Below are 23771 nucleotides of genomic sequence, written 5' to 3'. Positions count from 1 at the left end.
AGTGTCGGGGATCGATTCCCGTCCGGGCTTGTATTTATATTTGTTATAATAAATTGAAATAAAAATAATAGTCAGAATATAAAGGATCAGATCATGAGGATAAAAAACTGAAATGAGAGAATAAACAATGTTTTTATTGTTTCACAGAAAATGAAAATATTTCCTCAGATCAACACGGAGTTGGATTTTTAATTTACATTTATGAATAAAATACTTAGTTCAAAAATAGATGAGATTTTCTTGTATGTGAAAACAGTTAAATTTAACAACTGATCGTATCTGGAAGGTAGTGAAGCCATGAATGTGAAGATTCCTGATTGGTTATTGATTGGTTATTGATTTATATCTGAATCGTTTAGTTACTTCTGTTCTTCACCTTTGTGGTTTCTAGGTTTTGTTTTCTGTCGGTCCAGCAGTGGGATGAAGAGCGACGTGTTCCTCCTCATCCTCATCGCTGCTGCTGAGGCCCAGTTCCGCCTGCAGGCCCGTCCTGCGCCCTCAGCGCGCGCGGCATCAGCGTCTTCTTCAGAAAGCGTTTCTGCAGGAAGCGGTTCCTGACACTGATTGGACAATAGTCGTACAGGAAGTACATGAGGCCGAGGCCGCGCCCGGCGAAGTAGCGCGCCTGCGGCTGCGGCGACAGCAGCGCATGGACGATGGCGTCCACCACGGGGCTGAGGTCTGGGTTGGCGTGCTGGGCGAAGCTCTGGAACAGGTCCTTGGTCTCAGCGATGTAGTCCTCGCCGTATTCCTCCATCAGCGCCGGAGGCAGACTCTGGAGGAGCTGCTGGTGTTGCTGCTCCCAGTAGGCGTTGTTGCTGGAGGGAGCTGGGAGGAGATGGTGTGGTTGTTAGCATTAGCTCAGTTTTAGCTGTTAGCATTAGCTCAGTGTTATTTATTAGCATTAGCTCAGTGTTAGTTGTTAGCATTAGCTCAGTGTTATTTGTTAGCATTAGCTCAGTGTTAGTTGTTAGCATTAGCTCAGTGTTAGTTGTTAGCATTAGCTCAGTGTTAGCTGTTAGCATTAGCTCAGTGTTAGTTGTTAGCATTAGCTCAGTGTTAGTTGTTAGCATTAGCTCAATGTTAGTTGTTAGCATTAGCTCAGTGTTAGTTGTTAGCATTAGCTCAGTGTTAGTTGATAGCATTAGCTCAGTGTTAGCTGTTAGCATTAGCTCAGTGTTAGTTGTTAACATTAGCTCAGTGTTAGCTGTTAGCATTAGCTCAGTGTTAGTTGTTAGCATTAGCTCAGTGTTAGCTGTTAGCATTAGCTCAGTGTTAGTTGTTAGCATTAGCTCAGTGTTAGTTGTTAGCATTAGCTCAGTGTTAGTTGTTAGCATTAGCTCAGTGTTAGCTGTTAGCATTAGCTCAGTGTTAGTTGTTAGCATTAGCTCAGTGTTAGTTGTTAGCATTAGCTCAGTGTTAGTTGTTAGCATTAGCTCAGTGTTAGCTGTTAGCATTAGCTCAGTGTTAGTTGTTAGCATTAGCTCAATGTTAGTTGTTAGCATTAGCTCAGTGTTAGTTGTTAGCATTAGCTCAGTGTTAGTTGTTAGCATTAGCTCAATGTTAGTTGTTAGCATTAGCTCAGTGTTAGTTGTTAGCATTAGCTCAGTGTTAGTTGATAGCATTAGCTCAGTGTTAGCTGTTAGCATTAGCTCAGTGTTAGTTGTTAACATTAGCTCAGTGTTAGCTGTTAGCATTAGCTTAGTGTTAGTTGTCAGCATTAGCTCAGTGTTAGTTGTTAGCATTAGCTCAGTGTAGCTGTTAGCATTAGCTCAGTGTTATTTATTAGCATTAGCTCAGTGTTAGTTGTTAGCATTAGCTCAGTGTTAGTTGTTAGCATTAGCTCAGTGTTAGCTGTTAGCATTAGCTCAGTGTTAGTTGTTAGCATTAGCTCAGTGTTAGTTGTTAGCATTAGCTCAGTGTTAGCTGTTAGCATTAGCTCAGTGTTAGTTGTTAGCATTAGCTCAGTGTTAGCTGTTAGCATTAGCTCAGTGTTAGTTGTTAGCATTAGCTCAGTGTTAGCTGTTAGCATTAGCTCAGTGTTAGTTGTTAGCATTAGCTCAGTGTTAGTTGTTAGCATTAGCTCAGTGTTAGCTGTTAGCATTAGCTCAGTGTTAGTTGTTAGCATTAGCTCAGTGTTAGCTGTTAGCATTAGCTCAGTGTTAGTTGTTAGCATTAGCTCAGTGTTAGTTGTTAGCATTAGCTCAGTGTTAGCTGTTAGCATTAGCTCAGTGTTAGTTGTTAGCATTAGCTCAGTGTTAGCTGTTAGCATTAGCTCAGTGTTAGGCCTGCTCTTCCTCTGCTCTGCTGTCATTTTGTCTGCTGTATTTAAGGTTTTGTTTGATATAAATATCGATCTGGGATGTTGGGGTCTGTAGTTTGTCTGGTTCTTTAAAGTCGTCCTATAAACGATGTTCTTAGCACCAGCATAGATCTTATTGGTGTGAAAGACACATTTGGGACTTCTCGATTTGCCATTTGATGCTCTGATCAACTCTTATAACTGGTGACCAAAAATGGAACTATAAGTGCTTAAAATAGATTTTAACCATGAAAAAGGCAGTGATGATTCAAATGAAATATTTTTAATGGTTTTCTTGCATTAATGGCTTCATACCAGATTCTGAAGATGGATTCTAAATGGCTGATATGCCCTCATGTGGCTGCGTGTTGAAAACCCACTGTAGCGGCTTTAGCTCTAGCGGTTCTGATCCAAGGGGGAGAGATATGAACATATTAGCAAAGCTGCTTTCTCTAAATCGACCTGAGACCCAATGTAAAACTCAGCAGAACACAAATTAACACGAATCTAAGGAAACGAGGCCCTGCAGCTGCCCCTTGCATGTGATGCCAGGTCGGCGTCTGGGGGCGGGGCTCACCTGTCTTATATGAGGACGGCAGGATGGTGCTGACTTTGACCCCCCAGGGAACCAGCTCATGCCTCAGGGTTTCAGTGAACAGGTTCAGCGCCGCCTTGGAGGCGGGTCAAAGGTCATGGAGGGGGTCGGCCCGTTGCTGCGATATGTCACAGCGTCCGCCATATTGAATGTGGCATCTCTGCCAGTAGCTAATGCAGGTAAAAGGACCGAACTTTATAAAGTGCCGTTCTACAAAGTATTTTAAGTTAATTTCTGCCATTGACACATTTTCTCACACATTAATATATTTGGCAATCAGAGAAATGACTAAAGACAGTTTCTAACTTTTGATGTGATTATTTAATAGTTTTCTGAATAAAGAGCTCAATGTTTGATTTGATAGATTCTGATCATTTTATATTAATATTGATGAACAGAAACTTTCACAGTGTTTTATTAATGAATATATTTACATAATTTAATGTACATTTAACATTTCAAGACAAACAAATAATTTTCTTGTATTTATTTTTTTATACGTTATTGAGAAATGACTTGATTTATAAATCAGTCATTGTCAAACATTAAACTACATATTTTTCTTACTTTTTTACTTTAAATATTTATTAGTTTGTCAACTATTGACAACAAAGAGTGAAAATAATTCTAACAGAGTAAATTATTTTTATTTCATTACATAAGCTGTATTATAATACTTCAGATTGAGATATTTAAAAAATACACAATCAGTGGTTATATTAGCTGCTATGCTAACAATCAGTGGTTATATTAGCTGCTATGCTAACAATCAGTGGTTATATTAGCTGCTATGCTAACAATCAGCGGTTATATTAGCTGCTATGCTAACAATCAGTGGTTATATTAGCTGCTACGCTAACAATCAGTGGTTATATTAGCTGCTACGCTAATTATATTAGCTGCTATGCTAACATAGCAGCTACTTCGGGCCAATTTAGCTACATAGGAAATATTTTCTGGTTGTTTAGAAGCGAGTTTCTGGCTGCAAAGTGATTCTGATCTTTCATTCTTACCTGGGAAGGTAATGAGAATGAATCCAGATTGTTTCTTAAAAAGGTTGAAACACAAAGCAAAGGACTGAAGGAGCTCAGATCCTCTGCTGCCACATTCAAGATGGCGGACGCCGCTACGTACGACTCAGCGCTCCATGAGGCGTCTACGTATTCATGTCTATGGGAGCGTCACTCTGATGTCACACACAGACTGACCAATGAGGTGGCTGCTCTGCCCACCGTCGGCCCCCAGTGAGTCAGTGCAGAGCTGGACTTTAATGGGTTAATGTCACAAAAACACAGTTTACTCAACTTGTTGTCCTGGCTGGAAAAAATCTGGCCTGAAGATCTGTGATTGATTAGTTTTGGCTCCCAGACAGTTTGAGTTGAAGTGGCTCAGTCTGTTTGCTTTGGCAGGTGTCTGATAAATATGCTAATGGTGGAGAAACAACTTATCATTACAGGAAACCGTTTATCTGCCATCATTGGTAGCTATGCTAACTAAACTGAGCATTCAGTTTGAATCTGCACAGCTCTGTGCTATGCTAGCTGCAGCACAGCTCTGTGCTATGCTAGCTGCAGCACAGCTCTGTGCTATGCTAGCTGCAGCACAGCTCTGTGCTATGCTAGCTGCAGCACAGCTCTGTGCTATGCTAGCTGCAGCATAGCACAGAGCGAGGGGGAGGAAGGATGAGCAGCACCACATGAGATTGTGATTGACAGCACTAAAACTCTCCTGCCTCTGATTGTTTCTAGCACTGGGAGAAAGCAGAGGAAATAGATTTTTCACAGATTACCTCTCATATCATACTGTCACAATAATGACAGTTTAACAAATATGTGAAAAATATTTATATAAAGTTACTGCAGCTTTAATTTCACTCAGGAGAGGACGGTCAGGAGGACGTGGGTTAGAGCTGCTGCTGACTGACTCACCTGTTAAGTGGTAAAGGTACAAGGACAAGTTAAATATGTGAATATGTTGGTATTTGTTCCTTAATTCATTAAATGCTAGTGAAAAGGAGGCAAACAGTCGATTGTAGCTAAGCTAACTATGCTAAATGGTTGATAGTCTCACACAGTCTACTCACCTCTCTTGGAGAAAAACTGGGTTATAAATTAACACTCTTGTCTTTTTCTCTCTCTATTTTTTGAAAGCCTGATTTTCTATCTTTTCTAGGCAGCATAGTAACAGCCAGTCATTCTTGTCTTGTACCGTCTTCTGCTGAACATCGTCACCGTCAAGCAGGAACCATTTCATGCAGATCCAGGGGGTTCAGGGCAAATATGGATGTTTTTGGTCTGGGAGTCAGAACATTACATTTTTAGGGCAGTCGGTCATCTGGCCCCTGGAATTGTCATAACTTTCCCCCCAATATGGTTCCCCTGTTTACACCCCATGAACGTTTCACTCTCTCTCACTTTGCAGTCAGACGAGGTGAGACTCTCAGGCTCGTGCGGCTGTGGTCAAAATGTGGCTTCGCTTTGGGTTGTGGGCTGGACTCCATCCATCCGCATGTCTGGGGTTTGGGCAGGAGCGGGTGGGGCAGGGGGTGCTGCCCTCGGTCTGTTGGGTCATGATGGTGGAGTTCGTGGCGGTTCTAGCTGGGCGGATGTTGCAGTAATGGTGGTGTTACATGTTAGTGTGCTGTGTGTGTGTCACACCTGTTGGGCTGGAGATGTTGACGATGCGACCTTTGACCTGTCGCAGCAGCGGCAGGAAGCTCTTGGTGACGCTCACCGTGCCGAAGAAGTTGACTTCCATGCAGCCTCTGAAGTTGGACATCAGGGACAGCTCTGCGTCTCCCAAGTTCACACACACTCCTGCGTTGTTGACCAAACCCCACAGACCTGCACACACACACACACACACACACACACACACACACACACACACACACACACACACACACACACACACACACACACACACACACACACACACACACACACACACACACACACACACACAGACACACACACACACACACACACACACACACACACACACACACACACACACACACACACACACACACACACACACACACACACACACACACACACACACACACACACACACACACACACACACACACACACACACACACACACACACACACACACACACAACACACACACACACACACACACACACACACACACACACACACACACACACACAACACACACACACACACACACACACACACACACACACACACACACACACACACACACAACACACCACACACACACACACACACACACACACACACACACCCCACAACACACACACACACACACACACACACACACACACACACACACACACACACACACACACACACACACACACACACACACACACACACAGACACACACACACACAGACACACACACACACACACACACACACACAGACACACACACACAGACACACACACACAGACACACACACCAGACACACACACACAGACACACACACACACAGACACACACACACAACACACACACACACACACAGACACACACACACAGACACACACACACACAGACACACACACACAGACACACACACACAGAAACACACAGACACACACACACAGACACACACACACAGACACAACACACACAGACACACACACACAGACACACACACACAGACACAACACAGACACACACACACAGACACACACACACACACACACACACACAGACACACACACAGACACACACACACACAGACACACACACACACACACACACACACACAGACACACACACACAGACACACACACACAGACACACACACACAGACACACACACACACAGACACACACACACAGACACACACACACAGACACACACACACAGACACACACACACAGACACACACACACAGAGACACACACACACAGACACACAACACACACACACACACACAGACACACACACACAGAACACACACAACAGACACACACACACACACACACACACACACACACACACACACAGACACACAAACAACACAACACAGACACACACACAGACACACACACACACAGACACACACAGACACACACAGACACACACACGCACACACACACACACACACACACACACACACACACACACACACACACACACACACACACACACACACAGATTGGCCCACAACCATCAGCACATGGAAAGTTGTCAGTTTTCACATTGACTCACTAAAACGCATCAATAACTGAAACTGAGAACAAGATTCATTTTTTCGCAGCAGCTATTAAAATGTGAATGTTGGGGATCGGAAAATGTCCACTTGTCTCGTAATCTTGCATCCTCTGTTGCCATGGTAACTGTTAGCTGATGATAAGACTTTGATTTGGCCTCAAATCATTTTCTCCCTTTAAACCAACAGCAGCTGATTGAGTTTCTGCTCATTTCTCTGTCCTTCGTCATCCGTTCTGTCCCCCAAAGCTCTGTCCCCCAGAGCCCCGTCCCCCAAAGCTCTGTCCCCCAAAGCCCGTCCCCCAAAGCTCTGTCCCCCAAAGCCCGTCCCAAACTGCCCCCAAAGCTCTGTCCCCAGAGCCCCGTCCCCAAAGCTCTGTCCCCAAAGCTCTGTCCCCAAAGCCCGTCCCCAAAGCTCTGTCCCCAAAGCCCCGTCCCCAAAGCTCTGTCCCCAAAGCCCGTCCCCAAAGCTCTGTCCCCAAAGCCCCATCCCCAAAGCTCTGTCCCCCAAAGCTCTGTCCCCCAAAGCCCCGTCCCCCAAAGCTCTGTCCCCCAAAGCTCTGTCCCCCAAAGCCCCGTCCCCCAAAGCCCCGTCCCCCAAAGCCCCGTCCCCCAAAGCCCCGTCCCCCAAAGCTCTGTCCCCCAAAGCCCCGTCCCCCAAAGCTCTGTCCCCCAAAGCTCTGTCCCCCAAAGCCCCGTCCCCCAAAGCTCTGTCCCCCAAAGCCCCGTCCCCCAAAGCTCTGTCCCCCAAAGCTCTGTCCCCCAAAGCCCCGTCCCCAAAGCTCTGTCCCCCAAAGCCCCGTCCCCCAAAGCTCTGTCCCCCAAAGCTCTGTCCCCCAGCTCCCATCAAACTTTACTGCTTTCAATCCATTTAAGATTTGTTTTCCTGACACCTTCATATCTGCATCCCACTGTGTGTCTCTGTGTGTGTCTCTGTGTGTCTCTGTGTCTCTGTGTCTCTGTGTGTGTCTCTGTGTCTCTGTGTGTGTCTCTGTGTCTCTGTGTGTGTGTGTCTCTGTGTGTGTCTCTGTGTGTGTGTGTCTCTGTGTGTGTCTCTGTGTCTCTGTGTCTCTGTGTGTGTCTCTGTGTGTGTCTCTGTGTCTCTGTGTCTCTGTGTGTCTCTGTGTGTGTCTCTGTGTGTACATGCCTCCACCCTCACCCACCTCGGAGGCCCAGCTTGGCCTTGGTGTCCAGCAGCGCCTGCTGCACCTGCTGCGGCTGCGTGATGTCCACCTGCAAGAGGGTGAGGCGGGACGAGCAGCTTCTCCGCAGAGCTCTGGCTCCGTCTCCCGTCAGGTCCAGAACGGTGGCGAAAACGTCCAGACCCAGAGAGTCCAGATGCTTCGCTGCAGCATTCCCAAAGCCGGAGTCGCAGCCTGCAGGGACACAGAGGGAAAACTGGGAACTAATGACGCTTCCTGTCTCCATGCCAACCATCATTACATGTCATCGATATAACGGGCCAAGTTCACACAGTGAGGCTGAACATGGTGGTTCAGCGCTGTGTTAAAGTGAAACGTGAACTTTGACCTCAAGCAACAAAAGGTGAGTTTATCTCCATCTCTGCCAGCAGAGCCTTGCCTGGAATGAGGTTCGGCTGATCCTCAGGATGAGTGAATGAAGTTCGATCCATTGATTAAACCGTTTGCTGCTTTGCTTCCATCATTTCTCTGTGACAGGAAACTCCTGGGTGGAAGTTACTGTAACATGCAGAATCTACAACTAAAACATGGAAGCTGTCTTTGCCCAGTCCAGTTTCAGACATGAGATCTGTTAGTGAACAGCGTGAGCTTCAGTTCACACTCCAGACCAGATGGTGGCGGTGTGGCACACTCTCAGTTTCTTTGAAAAGCGCCATAAATAGAAAAGAAGTACCACGGGCCAGAGAAGATAACGGACGCTGGTCAAATTCACCATCTTTACTCAGAATATTGCCTTATAAATAGAAACAGCCTTGAATAATAGTAGTTTTGGTAAATTCAAGCTGGTGACGTCCTAGAAGACAACACAACGGGACAAGATGCTAAGTGTTGCTAGCTGGTGGTGAGTTTGCTTCAAAATGCTAATTATCTTTGTTTAATTATAAACAGGGCAGTACACACACACAAACTTACGTTGGTTTCAGAAATAGTTATTTTATTGTGACTTGTATGATTATTACTATAACAATCATTCAGCTTCGTGTTATAACTGCATGGAGGCTGTTTGCTGTGACCTGATAAACTTTAATTCATAAACTAACCTGGTTTTAATTAAGCTCCATCAGACAGAGAGACTTTGATATTGTGAGGTTGTTGTTTTAACTCGTTCATCAATGATTTTATCTTCATATGTTTGCAGTCTAAGCAAATGAAGATGAAAGAGGAAGCCAGAGAAATCAGGTGTTAGAAACCTAAAGACTTTCTGTCTCAGAAGAAGCTTTGACTCCACCAGGTCACCAACCAGCTCTGAGGATGAACCTTCACATCGTCTTCATGATGTAAGTTTGTTTTTTACTGAGCAGCTAGCTACATTTTCAACAACAAAAACTTCTGTGTTACCAACACCAAGTGCTTAATTAACATGATTTGATTTAAAGATAACTGGACAGAATTTTTCTCTTCTCGTTAATCTAACATTTATCTTTCTTTTTTTTTATTTGTTGTTGTCTTTCAGGGCCCTGTGATGGACTGGTGACCTGTCCATGGTGAACCCTGCCTCTCATCTGATGGCTGCTGGAGATGGGCACCACCAGCCCCCCTCACCATCCTGCAAGGATCAGTGTGTTCAGATCATGGATGGAAAGATTTTAAGGTAGTTTGTCTCCTTAAGTCCAAACTTAAAACAGCTTCATAGTTAATGCCAACATCAACTGACTCTATGACATTGCTGACTATTTTTTTCTACTTCCAACATAAACAGGCAAAGAAACCCAGAAATGTTTTTCCACCCCAGGCATCTGGTCCCAATCATCATCAGTTCTGATGTCACATACATGGCGAGTCCACAATGTCTTAAAATTGTAAGTCTGACTTTTTTCTTTGCCGTTTTTCAGGACTTTCTAAAATACAAATGCTTTCTCTGTTCAATTGCTGTATTGTTTTGTCCTTTTTTGTACGTTTCTGTAAAGTGCAGTGAACGTTCTGTCGATCCTCACTAATGTTAGCTACATGATGACTAGCTAATGTTAGCTACATGATGACTAGCTAATGTTAGCTACATGATGACTAGCTAATGTTAGCTACATGATGACTAGCTAATGTTAGCTACATGATGACTAACTAATGTTAGCTACATGATGACTAGCTAATGTTAGCTACACAATGACTAACTAATGTTAGTTACACAATGACTAGCTAATGTTAGCTACATGATGGCTAATGTTAGCTACATTATGACTAACTAATGTTAGTTACACAATGACTAGCTAATGTTAGCTACATGATGACTAATGTTAGCTACATGATGACTAGCTAATGTTAGCTACATGATGACTAGCTAATGTTAGCTACATGATGACTAGCTAATGTTAGCTACATGATGACTAGCTAATGTTAGCTACATGATGACTAGCTAATGTTAGCTACATGATGACTAACTAATGTTAGCTACATGATGACTAGCTAATGTTAGCTACATGATGACTAACTAATGTTAGCTACATGATGACTAGCTAATGTTAGCTACATGATGACTAACTAATGTTAGTTACACAATGACTAGCTAATGTTAGCTACATGATGACTAGCTAATGTTAGCTACATTATGACTAACTAACCGATCGATGGGCACACCTCTACTTACCAGAGTAGATTTTGTATTTAAAGAAATACACTTAAGAGATCGGGAACATGAGATTCTTCTATTTTTGCAAAGCATGAGCAACATTTTATGTCATGTTTATGTCCTTTTTGTTTATTTTGTATAAATAAACAAGTTTATTTAACTTGAAAGGTTACAGAAATGTTTGTTTATTTATTTATATTAGAGTAACAGCTCGTTTATTCTGCAACCCCCCACCCACAGCTAGCTCAGGATAGCTACACACATTTTTCTGACCTTTGACCTTTTTATTGCTCTGGGCTCCTTGCAGGTCTGTGCAGCTAAACGTGAAGCAGCGTCTCAGACATGAACTCCCAGCAGGGAGCCGCCTGCACGCGTTCTGCTCTCAGCTCGCCTCTCAGAGTCCGGCGCACCTGAGGAAGGAGGCGGAGCCTCCCCTTACCTGTGATGAAGACGGCCTTGCCCTCCGCGGGCGGGCCGGGCGGCGGGCCGGACCCGGAGCCGGAGCGGACGCAGTAGACGACGGCCAGCAGAACCAGCAGCAGCACGGCCGGCAGACAGAACGCCCACAGCCGCTCCACCAGAACGTGGCCCCCAGCCAGGCCACCAGGGTGGGCCCGCGCTCAGGTGGGACGCCAGGATCTTCTTCATGGCCCGCCACAAACACCGTCACCACGGCCAGGTAGATCCTGAAGGCCAGGTTGTAGTCGTCCATCGTGTTGCAGGCGTCGCTTCAGTCTCTCTCTGCTGAACACACTCCTCTCTCTCTGACTGTCTGCAGGAGAGTGCAGCCCTCCGGCTCCACCGCTCAATATATAGAGGCTGCAGGGGGAGGGGCAACAGGCTGCATTTAATCTGCACACACACACACACACACACACACACACACACACACACACACACACACACACACACACACACACACACACACACACCCCACTGAGTAATAAGACCGGTAGTTTTGGTTTTCAGAGGTTCGCTCCATGCAGGCTGAGGTCAGGCAGGAGGAAACTCATGGAAATCTGCTGCAGCTCTTCAGCGCTGCCTTCATCATCCTCACATCGTCTTGCAGGATCCTTTGGTTCTGTAGCTGCAGCTGAAGGATGAAGGTCAGTAAAAATGCGGAGAGGGGCTGAACTTCCTGTCTTCTCAGGAAATCAGGTAACTGCGACTGTTTCCCAGCAGAACTGAAAGGCAGAAACGTTCCATGTTCTCTTCTCATCTCAGCTATCTGGCGTTTTGACAGCTGAACTTTCTAGAACCACTTTCTGCTATAAATGATCTGCAGTTCCTGGAATGAACCGTCGGAAACAAGACATAAGATAAGATGGTCCTTTATTCATCCTGTCAGAAATTCACGTATCCTGTGGAGTCCATAAAAGTTACACATGATTAAAAGATCATAATTCACACAATAAAAAGATAAGGCAACTAGATTGTGAAGCCAAGAGGTCATTAAAGACGAAATCAGTTTTTCTGGCTCTTTTGCGTATTGAGAGAACTAAAGTATGATCAAAGTGCATCAGATGAGCTTCTCACCCAAACCTCTGCAGAGCAAAAGGTTTATTTTAATTACTCATTTTAATCATTAACAACTTTGACTTGCTAAAAACGATGCAGCTGCAGTTAAAGGCCGTCTGACTGGATCCCAGTTGTCCCAACACATGGTGCCTGTCCAGCCCAGTCGTTGCTCAGACAGCAGCCTGGTTCTGGTTCTGGTCGGACCCGCTCAGACTCTGCTGACAGAACGTCCTGCAAGGAAATAAAACCCGTATCTAAAGTGTTTTGCTAGTTTAGGCCTGTCACCATAGCTGAGCGATTATTGCGATAAACCAAAATATGGTTTGAAGATTATTTTAAACTGATGACATAATAATGTCCTGCCAAACATAGAAACACTTTATTTTCAAAAGAAAAGTAAACACTGGAACTGGCAAACTAAAAACACCCAAAAATAAAATGGACTCATTTAACAAAAAATGAACTTGAATAAAAACTAAACATGAAACCAGAGTGGAAATAAAACCAACATCCAACCAAAAGAGTCCAGATCATGAAGTCTGTCTGCAACAACCATTATATTGAGATGGAGAACATGGACATGGACCACCTGATCCAATAGCTCCCTCCCTCCGACCTGCAGCCCAGCTCACTGCTTTGCCCCGATTTTCCCCTCAGGACAATCCTGGAAGGTCCAACGATCATCCTGTGGTGTTCCGACCGATCGGGTCCAGAACCGCTCCGACCCAAATCAGCCATATTCAGCATGTTGGATCGTCTTGGCCAGTTTATCGCTGCAGCCTGTGGGTTTTCCCCGACTGGGAGCGAGAAGGCAGCCTGTGTAATGTGACAGGCAGCCAATCAGAGAGCGCGGATTCCCCTCCGCCTTTCTGAAGGGAAAACACGGAGGGGAATCCCAAACGGCTGACACGGAGCAGCGGACGTCGGAGATGATGAGTGGAAACAACATTAATGTTTATTCAACATCTCATGAGGAATCCACAGAAAGGACCAGCAGAGGAGCTGGAGTGAACTTGCTACTGATGAACCCGGGAACCTTTCAGCCGTTCATCGTTAACGAGACATAAACATGTTATAATGATTTCATTCAGTCAGGACTTTACGCTGAGCCACATCATCACAGGTAGATTCTAGTAAAACACTGATTAATGCCTGGTTTAAAATTAGTTAACTGGACTTGGAGCCGTTATTTTAAACATTAAAACGGAAAATACTAATTAACCGATGAAGCTTAAACACACACATGGTAAAAATAAAAAAACAGAGTAAGTCACAGCTTCCACATGCGTGACCGTCTCACAAACACAAGCTACAGTAGTAAACATGCTAATGTACATTGTGGACTAGCAGACCGGCAGAAAGTTATACGTCAGAACTCGAATGTTTCTCCTCCGTCAGTGGGAATCTGTACAGGTGATGTCAGGTATCCTGATCGTATTTCTGGAACTAAAATTCACAGATTTCCAAAATCTGAAACGGAAAGTCTTGCTTGGATCAAAGCTTGTGAACGACGCATTTGCAGCTCAACCGTCGTAGGATCAATAAGAACAAAGTGTCTGCTGGTGTAAGTATTATTGCTTTGCTTTCTTTGTGTTTAGTGAATGAAAAAAAATTGTCAATAATAAACACATCCATTATGAAAACCCTTTAGCCAAGTACAGCATAATGGCAGTACCGATACAACTTCTACATCCTGAAGCCTGTCAGTTACAGCCTTACGTTAGCTGAACAGATCAATATGCAATGTGTACCGAATCTGACATACATTAAAGATTTTATTTCACCTGAAAAGGCTTTTTACTAAACTGTAATCGTGTTAGCCACGCTAGCTTTTACTAAACTGTAATCGTGTTAGCCACGCTAGCTTTTACTAAACTGTAATCGTGTTAGCCACGCTAGCTTTTACTAAACTGTAATCGTGTTAGCTACGCTAGCTTTTACTAAACTGTAATCGTGTTAGCCACGCTAGCTTTTACTAAACTGTAATCGTGTTAGCCACGCTAGCTTTTACTAAACTGTAATCGTGTTAGCCACGCTAGCTTTTACTAAACTGTAATCGTGTTAGCCACGCTAGCTTTACTAAACTGTAATCGTGTTAGCCACGCTAGCTTTTACTAAACTGTAATCGTGTTAGCCACGCTAGCTTTTACTAAACTGTAATCGTGTTAGCCACGCTAGCTTTTACTAAACTGTAATCGTGTTAGCCACGCTAGTTTTTACTAAACTGTAATCGTGTTAGCCACGCTAGCTTTTACTAAACTGTAATCGTGTTAGCCACGCTAGCTTTTACTAAACTGTAATCGTGTTAGCCATGCTAGCTTTTACTAAACTGTAATCGTGTTAGCCACGCTAGCTTTTACTAAACTGTAATCGTGTTAGCCACGCTAGCTTTTACTAAACTGTAATCGTGTTAGCCACGCTAGCTTTTACTAAACTGTAATCGTGTTAGCCACGCTAGCTTTTACTAAACTGTAATCGTGTTAGCCACGCTAGCTTTTACTAAACTGTAATCGTGTTAGCCACGCTAGCACCGAGTACCGTGTATAAGTCCTAGGCACATTCGAACCCTCAAAACCATGAATGTCCGACTCACCCAGCCTTGCAAGAACAACAGCCATCAGTGATCTTGTCCACAGATATATTTATGCTGAGGGTCTGAGGATCTGCTGTTTTCCTCATCGACTGGTAGCATTTAGCTGCAACGCCACAATGTTAGAGGCATCGCGTGGCTAAAACATCTTGATGTCGTCCATAAAAGACGACATGAACTTTTGTTCCCTTGTTGTGGCTGATATTTTGTGAAAATCCGGCAGAAATGCTAAACTAATCAACTCAGAAATACTCAGCAGAGTCAGTCGGAGTGAAAGACGCCATGTTTACACATAGAAGCTAAGCACCGCGAGGCTTTGCTTGTGAGACATGAAGCCACTAGAGGGCGTTTCTGGGCGGAGCTTGGTGAGGTCCATTATTGTGGCCGATATTGGGGAAAGGAACCCTGGGAAGGTGCTCCTGTGCCTGTGGAGGAAGAGAGAGAGGCTGCAGAGTTTTCCGTGTCTGTGGACGTCGGCTGCCATCGTCATTCTGAGTCGCCCTCCCAGCCAGGACAACCTCTTTCATCGATCTGTTTCGTACGCATCAGACACACACACACACACACATATAGAGCTCCATATGAACTATTTCTATTTTTGCTGGCCAGCATCTTTTAATTTTATTTTTCTACCAAGGACCCTGAAAGGATTCTTTATGATCTAAATTTTATTCTATTTTATTTTCACATTGAGAGGACTTGCTACCGACACAAATCAAATTTGTCCCGCACCGTTCAGAAGTGTGTTTAAGTGAAATAAATGAATATATTCCACTCATGTTTGGATGTTGTTCCTGTTGTTTTCCAGGTAAACTGTGTGGCCGAGTTCAGATGAAGTTGGATGCGTTTCGGTTCAGTGACTTGTAATAAGCATAACTGGTTGATAGTGAACTGCTTTCTGAACCCGAGTTAATTCTATTCTTCGGTTACGTTTACTCTAAATTCACGTGTGATTTAGGGGCCTGACGGGATTTTCTGGGTGAAATCTGAATGTCGGTGAGAGAAACCGGTCCGTGTTGCTGGACACACGGTACGACCGAACACGTTATACCTACCATTTGTTGTTGGCTGGTGTCAGGTTTTGAAAACGGGCCGACATCGGCCAGCAATTCTAAAATCGAGTGGTGTGAGCTGGACACTAAGGGAATGAGGAGGCCGGTCAGTGGAGAGCACCGGAGCTGAGCCTGTTTTCATCTAGTGTCATCAATGGAGAAGGAAAAAGGCAGGACGGAACGATAAAGCCGATAAATAGCCGATATGCCACGGACTTCCTGCTTCGGTGCGCAGGCAACAGTTTAACAGTGGCTCCTCGGTCGCTGCAGGACTTAATGATGCTTATATAATTATTCAGACGTCCTGAAACAACAAAGGATTTAAACTGGATGTGTCAAAAATTCATAACTTCAAAGGCAAGTTAGTAAATCGTTTGTATTCACCAAAATGCCTCATGTCTGAATGTCTGACGTAGCAAACAGGGACGACCTTACAAAGATGCTACGCTAACGTTGAGTGTTTTATCTGTGCATATATATATATATATATATATATATATATATACACTCCTGATCAAAATCTTAAGACCAGTCAAACAATTGCAAGAATTTGCATTTTGCTCTCTTGGATCTTAAGAAGGTTCCAAGTAGAGCTTCACAATGTTAAAAGAAATCAGTGCAAGAGACAAGAACGTTTGAGCGGGAAGTTTTCTGAAAACTGCTTCTGAAAACCACCGGACCAAACAAACCACCGGACCAAACAAACCACCGGACCAAACAAACCACCGGACCAAACAAACCACCGGACCAAACAAACCACTGGACGGACCAAACAAACCACCGGACCAAACAAACCACCGGACCAAACAAACCACCGGACCAAACAAACCACCTGACCAAACAAACCACCGGACCAAACAAACCACCGGACCAAACAAACCACCGAACCACCGGACCAAACAAACCACCGGACCAAACAAACCACCGGACCAAACAAACCACCGGACCAAACAAACCACCGGACCAAACAAACCACCGGACCAAACAAACCACCGGACCAAACAAACCACCGGACCAAACAAACCACCGGACCAAACAAACCACCGAACCAAACAAACCACCGGACCAAACAAACCACCGGACCAAACAAACCACCAGACCAAACAAACCACCGGACCAAACAAACCACCGGACCAAACAAACCACCGGACCACCGGACCAAACAAACCACCGGACCAAACAAACCACCGGACCAAACAAACCACCGAACCACCGGACCAAACAAACCACCGGACCAAACAAACCACCGGACCAAACAAACCACCGAACCAAACAAACCACCGGACCAAACAAACCACCGGCCAAACAAACCACCAGACCAAACAAACCACCGGACCAAACAAACCACCGGACCAAACAAACCACCGAACCAAACAAACCACCGGACCAAACAAACCACCGGGCCAAACAAACCACCAGACCAAACAAACCACCGGACCAAACAAACCACCGGACCAAACAAACCACCGGACCACCGGACCAAACAAACCACCGGACCAAACAAACCACCGGACCAAACAAACCACCGGACCAAACAAACCACCGGACCAAACAAACCACCGGACCAAACAAACCACCGGACCAAACAAACCACCGAACCAAACAAACCACCGGACCAAACAAACCACCGGGCCAAACAAACCACCAGACCAAACAAACCACCGGACCAAACAAACCACCGGACCAAACAAACCACCGGACCACCGGACCAAACAAACCACCAGACCAAACAAACCACCGGGCCAAACAAACCACCGGACCAAACAAACCACCGGACCAAACAAACCACCGGACCAAACAAACCACCGGACCAAACAAACCACTGGACCACCGGACCAAACAAACCACTGGACCACCGGACCAAACAAACCACCGGACCAAACAAACCACCGGACCAAACAAACCACCGGACCAAACAAACCACCGGACCAAACAAACCACCGAACCACCGGACCAAACAAACCACCGGACCAAACAAACCACCGGACCAAACAAACCACCGGACCAAACAAACCACCGGACCAAACAAACCACCGGACCAAACAAACCACCGGACCAAACAAACCACCGGACCAAACAAACCACCGGACCAAACAAACCACCGGACCAAACAAACCACCGGACCAAACAAACCACCGGACCAAACAAACCACCGGACCAAACAAACCACCGAACCACCGGACCAAACAAACCACCGGACCAAACAAACCACCGGACCAAACAAACCACCGGACCAAACAAACCACCGGACATCTGCCATGGTGCACTCAGAAATAATTTTAGATTCAATATCAGAGTGTTTTGGGTAAAATATCTGCCCAGATCAAGTCCTCTCAGTACTTTGCAGTGGAACTGGACTGCAAGCCTGATACTTGAAAGCAAGAGCAGGAATCAGTCATTATTCGATATATTGATACAGATGAGAAGAAGAAAATCACTATTGCAGAGTCATTTGTGGGATTCACTGCTGTGAAGGACACAACTGGGAAAGGCCTCACCAACAGACGTACTGGAGAGTCTGGGGTTGGATTTGGCTAATTGTAGAGGACAAAGTTACGGCAATGGCTCCAATATGAGGGGAGTAAACGCAGGTGTTTAATACAGCAGATGTCCAGAGGCCCTATTGGTCCCCTGCTGCAGCCACAGCCTGACCTTTTGTTATGTGATGCATCTAGCAGAGAGTCTAACTTTCTTTGGCACTGTTCAAAGATTGTACACAATATTTCCATCTTCTGTGAAGAGGTGGGACATTCTCAGTTTGTCGACATTGAAGGAGTGACACCCGGTGGGAAGCAAAGCTAGACTCTGTCAAAGCTGAACGTTTCCAGATGGGGGATTTTAGATGCACTACAAAAGCTTGAAGAAGTGGCAGGAGACGGCAAAACTGTCTCAGAGGCAAAGTCACTAATGAGATTGTTAGTATGGAGTCTCTTGTGTGGCTCATGGTTTGGTATGACTTATTATGTGAGAGCAACTTTGCAAGCAAGCAGCAGCTGTCAGTGGAAACAGCCATTGGGCTAATCGAGTCTAAAAGAGGTTTTGCTCAAATATAGAGAAGAGGGCTTTCAGAGGTCACTCAACATCGCAGGCAAGGTGGCCACTGAAATGGATGCTTCTCCATTTCAGTGGCCACCTCAGAGAAACGAGAGAGTACGACCCAGATCCTGCCCTGGTCTCCATGTCTGGGGTTCAGTGTTCTTGTTGACACACTCCTGCAAGATCTGTCTGAGAGGTTTTCCACTTTTCAACTTGTGTCTGAGAAATTTAAATTCATCACTAAAATGACAGAAGCTGAGCTGGAGGAATCAGTGGCCACATGCCCGACTACCTGTGATGTTTCCAGAGATCATTCCACAAATATACCCAGCCAGCCGTCTACTGAAGGCTCTAGAAAAGTTACATTTCCTCATTCAAGAAAACCTTGATTTGGTATTCCCACCTGTGGCAGCAGCCTTATTATATTTTAACCATCCTGTCACAGTTGCATCATTTAGCAAGTGAAGCTCATCAGAACATACCTCCGTTCAAACATGAGCAATGATCCCAGTTAGCGGTGATCTCTATGGGAACGATGTGGCAAAGTCACGGAATGAAACCATTTAAATTCCATAAATGTTAAAGCTCTGACATGGACTGCAGGCTGTTAAGATTTCATATTTCCAAATCATGAAATGTTGAGCACTGAGTGCCTTTGCTGTTAAATATTTGTACTCTAATAAACTTCTTATTTGCTTATGAATGAAAAATTCACCTGATATAATATGTGACAATGTATATTCCAGAGGTGGGGACTCCAGTCACATGACTTGGACTCGAGTCGTTAAAATCAGACTTTGACTTTCATGCCACTGACTTGGGACTTGACTCGACTTGAAGCTGTTTACTTGAAAAGACTTGATATTTTTTACTCAGTCTTAAAATGTAAAACACATTATTTATAAAGTGGCGTCATTAATTAATTTCACTCATTCCGTATCGACATGCGCAGACCGTCCCTCTGTTTCTCCTCTCATTATGTATGTATGTGTGCGTCGCTGCAGCTCAACCAATCAAATTAACAGGATTTTAAAAACGCGGTGACGCTGCAGAGCTCAGGGAACGAAAGAGAAATAACGGCTCGAATATGCAGTCATTTCTTTTGGCTACGTAGGTTATGAACTTAAGAATAAAAAACAAACTGCAGCTTGTAAAACATGTAAGAAGAGAATATCGGATGGAGATGCACCGACTTTGTCCAGCTTTGTCCGCATTTGAAGCTTCACAGAGACGGTAGGTGGCGCTTTTCTTCTGCTGTTAGATAGCTGACTTTAGCTAACTTCATGTTAGCATGTGTAAGATAGCTGACTTTAGCTAACTTCGTGTTAGCATGTGTAAGATAGCTGACTTTAGCTAACTTCGTGTTAGCATGTGTAAGATAGCTGACTTTAGCTAACTTCGTGTTAGCATGTGTAAGATAGCTGACTTTAGCTAACTTCGTGTTAGCATGTGTAAGATAGCTGACTTTAGCTAACTTCGTGTTAGCATGTGTAAGATAGCTGACTTTAGCTAACTTCGTGTTAGCATGTGTAAGATAGCTGACTTTAGCTAACTTCGTGTTAGCATGTGTAAGATAGCTGACTTTAGCTAACTTCGTGTTAGCATGTGTAAGATAGCTGACTTTAGCTAACTTCGTGTTAGCATGTGTAAGATAGCTGACTTTAGCTAACTTCGTGTTAGCATGTGTAAGATAGCTGACTTTAGCTAACTTCGTGTTAGCATGTGTGCTCCGGGTTAACATGGTGATGGTTTACCATAAACCCGGTCTGCGCACCGTGTTATTAGCTCAGGAAGCCGGTGGATGGTGAGCGGGGCTCCGGGACAGAAAGCAGATTCTGGACCTGAACTCAGGGAACAGAGTCTCTCTGTCCATCATGATGATGAGCCGGTCAGTAGCATCTAAGGATGGTTGGTGTGTCTGAAGACATCTACGTTGGGAAATTATATTGTTTACTGCAGTCAGAGCATTAAGTCAACTGTTTTTGACTTAATGCTCTGACTGACTGTCCACAGAACCCATTTCCAAGTAGCTTTGCTGGAAAAACACATTTTTAAAAATCCCGGGTTTTTTTTGGCCATCTTTCAAAGATTTCTGTAAAAATAAAAATAGTTCAATCTGACTGACCCTGAATAAACACTAAGTGGGATAGTAACTGAGTAAGACATAAAATAATGAGCTCATTATTTAGTGATTCTGACAACATGTTTTTATCAATATTGATGTGAAATTGGCTGTAGATTTAACCCACTCGGCCTGACAGATATTTATTTTACCATCACATCCAAATTCAAAACTACTTCACATTATTTGCAATGATTTAGATTTTTCATGTGGTTTATTTGTTAAAACAGACCAAATACAGTGACTGTCCCAAATAAATGTTGTGTTTAGAAGATCTGGCCCATATTTACGGAGGCCTGAAACTAACATACTTAGAAATAAAAGCAGAAAAATAACCAGACCTCCTGAGTTTATTGTAATAACTTCATATATACTTATTTCATTTTCTGAAAACTGTTTTTATTGAATATCAAGTTTAACAGAACTGCGCAATAAAGAGGTCCAGTTTAAAAATGTTTTTTATACTTTGTGTTCAGCTGCACATGTTCTATCATTTGAGATAAATACAGATTTTAAAAAGAACAAATGGTCCATTATTTGAATTTTATGTATAATTGCAAATTATATAAAATAAAATAAAAACGACTCGAAATTACTTGAAATTAAAGGTTCCTGACTTGAGGACAGAGACTTGAGGACAGAGACATGAGGACGGAGACATGAGGACAGAGACTTGAGGACAGAGACTTGAGGACAGAGACATGAGGACAGAGACTTGAGGACAGAGACATGAGGACAGAGACTTGACTCGACTTGAGGACAGAGACATGAGGACAGAGACTTGACTCGACTTGAGGACAGAGACATGAGGACGGAGACATGAGGACAGAGACTTGAGGACAGAGACATGAGGACAGAGACATGAGGACAGAGACTTGAGGACAGAGACATGAGGACAGAGACTTGACTCGACTTGAGGACAGAGACATGAGGACGGAGACATGAGGACAGAGACTTGAGGACAGAGACATGAGGACAGAGACATGAGGACAGAGACTTGAGGACAGAGACATGAGGACAGAGACTTGACTCGACTTGAGGACAGAGACATGAGGACGGAGACATGAGGACAGAGACTTGAGGACAGAGACATGAGGACAGAGACTTGACTCGACTTGAGGACAGAGACATGAGGACGGAGACATGAGGACAGAGACTTGAGGACAGAGACATGAGGACGGAGACATGAGGACAGAGACTTGAGGACAGAGACTTGAGGACAGAGACATGAGGACAGAGACTTGAGGACAGAGACATGAGGACAGAGACATGAGGACGGAGACATGAGGACAGAGACTTGAGGACAGAGACATGAGGACAGAGACTTGAGGACAGAGACATGAGGACAGAGACATGAGGACAGAGACTTGAGGACAGAGACATGAGGACAGAGACATGAGGACGGAGACATGAGGACAGAGACTTGAGGACAGAGACTTGAGGACAGAGACATGAGGACAGAGACTTGACTCGACTTGAGGACAGAGACATGAGGACAGAGACTTGAGGACAGAGACATGAGGACAGAGACATGAGGACAGAGACATGAGGACAGAGACATGAGGACGGAGACTTGAGGACAGAGACTTGAGGACAGAGACTTGAGGACAGAGACATGAGGACGGAGACATGAGGACAGAGACTTGACTCGACTTGAGGACAGAGACTTGAGGACAGAGACTTGAGGACAGAGACTTGAGGACAGAGACATGAGGACAGAGACTTGAGGACAGAGACATGAGGACAGAGACTTGACTCGACTTGAGGACAGAGACTTGAGGACAGAGACTTGAGGACAGAGACTTGAGGACAGAGACTTGCCACACAGTGACTTGGTCCCACCTCTGGTAGTTTCTGACCGGAGCTTCGGACGTTTGGATCCTCGGTGCAGCTCTTGGTACCGGCGGAGCTGCGGTTCCTACCGCGGCCACCAGGGGGCTCAGAGCTGCGGTTCCTACCGCGGCCACCAGGGGGCTCAGAGCTGCGGTTCCTACCGCGGCCACCAGGGGGCTCAGAGCTGCGGTTCCTACCGCGGCCACCAGGGGGCCCAGAGCTGCGGTTCCTACCGCGGCCACCAGGGGGCTCAGAGCTGCGGTTCCTACCGCGGCCACCAGGGGGCCCAGAGCTGCGGTTCCTACCGCGGCCACCAGGGGGCCAGAGCTGCGGTTCCTACCGCGGCCACCAGGGGGCTCAGAGCTGCGGTTCCTACCGCGGCCACCAGGGGGCTCAGAGCAATTTATAATAATTTCTACATACATTCTCAAATATATATTATTGTATAAACAAGTCACTTCATAGTGAAATTGTGTGTTTTTTGATATTATAATGACAGAAATTATTACTAAATAAATAAAAAATCAGCTCCACTGAGGGCCCTTAGTGGCCCCGGGGCCCCAAGCGGCTGCTTAGTTTGCTCATGCCTTGGGTCAGACCGGACCAACAGAACCCAGTCAGACAGACGGAACCAGATTCATTTTCAGCCAGCTGCTGTCGGATCCATCCTTCTGGCAGAACTACAGAATCCCAGACGCTCTTTTGTAATTGAATTTGTTTATTTGATGGGGACAGACACATCGA

General features: G+C 44.9%; 1 long non-coding RNA gene and 1 pseudogene across 2 annotated transcripts; one reads left to right on the top strand and one right to left on the bottom strand.

The window, feature by feature from the left end:
- Positions 1 to 113: 113 nt before the first annotated feature.
- On the bottom strand, positions 114 to 14449 carry LOC103460509 (11-beta-hydroxysteroid dehydrogenase type 2-like; annotated as a pseudogene). Its single transcript, XR_014087055.1, has 5 exons — positions 11316 to 14449; positions 8275 to 8487; positions 5553 to 5740; positions 2880 to 3015; positions 114 to 828 (listed from the first exon to the last, which is right to left on the bottom strand). The product of XR_014087055.1 is annotated as an 11-beta-hydroxysteroid dehydrogenase type 2-like (transcript).
- LOC145551216 (uncharacterized) lies at positions 8481 to 11292 on the top strand. The gene is made up of 6 exons (XR_014087056.1): positions 8481 to 8656; positions 8791 to 9154; positions 9452 to 9590; positions 9767 to 9904; positions 10013 to 10112; positions 11184 to 11292. It is a non-coding gene; the product is annotated as an uncharacterized LOC145551216 (long non-coding RNA).
- Positions 14450 to 23771: the final 9322 nt, after the last annotated feature.

Source organism: Poecilia reticulata, chromosome 3 (assembly GCF_904066995.2).
Source record: "Poecilia reticulata chromosome 3, P_reticulata-male-v2, whole genome shotgun sequence".
Lineage (NCBI taxonomy): Eukaryota > Metazoa > Chordata > Actinopteri > Cyprinodontiformes > Poeciliidae > Poecilia > Poecilia reticulata.
The sequence above is the reverse complement of the archived record's forward strand: the minus strand, read 5'-3'. Positions and strand labels throughout refer to the sequence as shown.